Source organism: Theobroma cacao, chromosome 3 (genome assembly GCF_000208745.1).
Source record: "Theobroma cacao cultivar B97-61/B2 chromosome 3, Criollo_cocoa_genome_V2, whole genome shotgun sequence".
NCBI classification, from domain to species: Eukaryota; Viridiplantae; Streptophyta; class Magnoliopsida; order Malvales; family Malvaceae; genus Theobroma; species Theobroma cacao.
The window spans coordinates 16280612-16284024 of NC_030852.1; the positions used below are offsets into that span (position 1 = coordinate 16280612).

General features: G+C 33.8%; 1 long non-coding RNA gene across 1 annotated transcript; it reads right to left on the reverse strand.

The window, feature by feature from the left end:
- LOC108661334 lies at window positions 1373–3023 on the reverse strand. The gene is made up of 3 exons (XR_001927091.1): window positions 2996–3023; window positions 2244–2326; window positions 1373–1411 (listed from the first exon to the last, which is right to left on the reverse strand). It is a non-coding gene; the product is annotated as an uncharacterized LOC108661334 (long non-coding RNA).

A 3413-nucleotide genomic window follows, 5' to 3' on the forward strand; every position in this document is an offset into this window, starting at 1 on the left:
AACCCAGTGAGTGAACAAACGAAGGGAACAAGCAAACGATAAGGAAAATTTAAAGAAATCATGATGCATTTATTTTCAAAAACAATGCAATTTAGTTTAGTTCTTATTAAATCCCCTCATTAAACCCTTAATGAGTTAATCACTTGACGAAAGGTCCTTACACAACAAAGGATTTAAAGAGTGAAAACTTTAATAGTATTCAAGCAAGCCAAGTCAAGTAAAATGACGGATCCTTGCTGCAGTGAAATTTGGCTCAAATTGTCAACTGGCCGAGGGTTTTTCACCAAACCCCCTCATTTCAAACTTAATTAAATAAATTCCTTGATGTTGGAAGTCCATGCTTAACCATGATGTTAAAGAAATGGAAAATGTGGCAAAAACCAACAAGGTAGCATGCTGGACAGAAAGTTTCTCACTATAACGAGATTCAGGTGGTCAAGAAAGAAAGTTTCTCGCTGCAGGAAGCTGCAGGTAGTTGAAATAGAATGTTTCTCACTGCAGCGAGAGCTTCAATAACTTTCTTGTTGCAGCGAGAATCAAGCCAATGTAACCTTCCAAACCCGAGAGTTTTTTGCTGCAGTGAGAAACATGACATCAACAACAAATTTTCATTTTCTTAAGGAAAGGCCATTTAGCTGCAAAGACAAAATCAACTTGAACATGCTTAGAAATTCTCAAGGTTTAACATGCAAGATTCACATGTATTACAACTATATACCATACTCATGAACTTTCTATAACACACATATTTATATATGTATATATATACACATCATCATGTATACCATCTGTCACGACCTGGTACTCCCCTCGAGCTTGTGACAACCGTCGCGGTGTCCCGATAGACACTCATTACCCGGAATGCTAACCGGAACCCCACAAGGCTTTAATATCAAATTCTCATTTTCCTTGTGAGTAACCGTTAACAAATATCATGTTTTAATAGATTTGAAACTATTTCCAACTTAAAACAATAAAAAAATGATTTATGTCTCACAGAGGCATTTTGGTCATTTTTCCTTAAAATTTTCGAAACTAGGTAAAAATGTAGTATGCGAGTGCAAAACACATAATTCATAATAAAAAATAAGTTTAAACATCTAAAACCTTCATTTAAATTGAAATTATGATTATTTGGTATAATAAAAAAAATAAAAGAAATATTCAATAAAATATTCTATTTTCTTATAAAATAATATTTTTAGAGTTATACGTAAATAATTTTTGTAGCGTAAAAGCAAAATAAATTCATACATACTGTAATACAGTAAGCCAGAGTATTTAATTTAATTTACAATAACCAATGGACCCCGAATAACCAAAAGTAAGAAAGACTGTGAACCTACAGTTTGGAGGATGCAAATCCAATGGTCGCCTCGATGAAATCAGCTATTTACAGCCTATTCTGAGCCTGAAATGGGTGGAAAAGAGAGTGGTGAGATTATATAATCCCAGTGAGTAAACAAACACCATCCAAAATATCTAAAGTCGAGTAAATGGAGACGATTAAAATATTCCATCTCAATATGTAATTCATAACATAAATATTCATTTCATTTAAATAATCAACATGGCTTATGAGTATCTTAAAAGCTTGGCTCCTACCAAAATCATTCTCAGGATTACCTTGGCCGAGGCATTTAACCGAGTCCGCCAAGGCTGTTAAAAAGTTTTGTATACACATAAATATATTTTTAGTTTGAAAAACAAAGTCGTTCCTTGGCGTTAGCGGAGTTCATCATCACGAGGTGGTTCAGCGTGACGTGAACTCTAACCATACCTCAGGAGATACCCTATGCACCTCTCCGACCGAGGTACATATATAACCGGATTTCGTGCCCCTTTAATAGGCTGGTCCACAGAACCCACCCACTGTAGCAAGCTAAACCCACCATACAATAAAAATTCAACAACATGACATGGCAATTTTATCATTATCTAGCCTATCAAGGCAAACAACAGTTTATACATTTTCAACACAAATACCAATTAAGCGATTTGTGCCAATATTGCCATAAGCCAATCTATTCAAACCATGAATTTACAACACATGAAAACAGTCTCCAATTACTCTATTTACAAACCACCATTCAATTTCAAGATGATGTTATAATATCATTTCATTAAATCACATTTTAGTTACAAAACACAAAGATTTACCATTTAACTCATTTTTCATAAAATTCACAAAATCGAATAAAAAGACCACTTTAGATATTTAAAATGATGATAAGGTTACTCACTATTTCGGGAGTCAAATTTTTAGAGTACTCTGACTATCGATCCTCGGGTACAATTTCTTTGCCTTTGTCGGAGGATTCACCACCTAGACATAATGCACAATTGAGCAATTTACCACATTGGTGCTAAACCGTTATAAAACTATGGATGCATGAAATGGAATGCAAATTATTCGAATTGTCATCTAAACACGGTGTTCTACACAAATTCAATTGTGTACCTAAAAAAAATAGTATTGGCCTAATTCGATCTATCACTCGATTAATTGGCCAATATGCCCAATTCAACTCCAATTAACTCCATTTTTCTTCCAATTCTCCAAACCATCAAACACAAGTCAAATAGCATAAAATTTAGCAAAACCATCTTCATATTTTCTCTTGGGAATTTCGGCCATGGTGTGTGCATCAAGACTATGATTTTTCCTACCTGATTTTCTCACCGTAATTCATCATTTCCTAACCAATTCACTTGAAATAAAATCAAATCCACCATCCACACTTTACATGGAAAATTCGGCCAATGATGGGTAATGGAAGAAAATGAATTTTTCTTGCTTGTTTTTCATGCTACACATCACTAACTAACTAAAAACACTAAAATATATTAAAATCCAACGAAATCAAGCATCAAAACTCCTCCCCCCATGTCCGGCCAGCAAGGGATTCATCATGAAATCTTGATTCTCAACCATGGAAAATGAAAAAAAACTCATAAGAAAGGTAAATCACAAGCTAGAATTGAAAAATCTTACCTTTTGTCACTTGTTTCCTTGAATTTTCACACTTTTCCCTTGAATTTTTCCACCTAGGGTTTTTATTCTTCTTTTCTTCCTTTGTTCTTCCTTTGTTCTTGTTTTGGCCGGCCATATAAAGAGAAATAGACTGATTTTATGCTAATTTATAAGAAAAATATTTAATGGATGAGAATTTGACACATGTCACCATTCCATAGGTCCATGTGTCATTCTTACTCATTAAGTAATCTTTCTCCACCATATAAATTTTTTCAATTATCCATGATAATATTGGGTAAAATCCATGTGCTGGACAAGTGTTGGGTGGTGTAAAATTACCATTTTGCCCCTAGGGTGGCAAAATGACTATTTTACCCCTATGCTTGAAAAAATGTTAGAATTAAAATTTTTTACTTTTCAAACTCAAATTATGTTC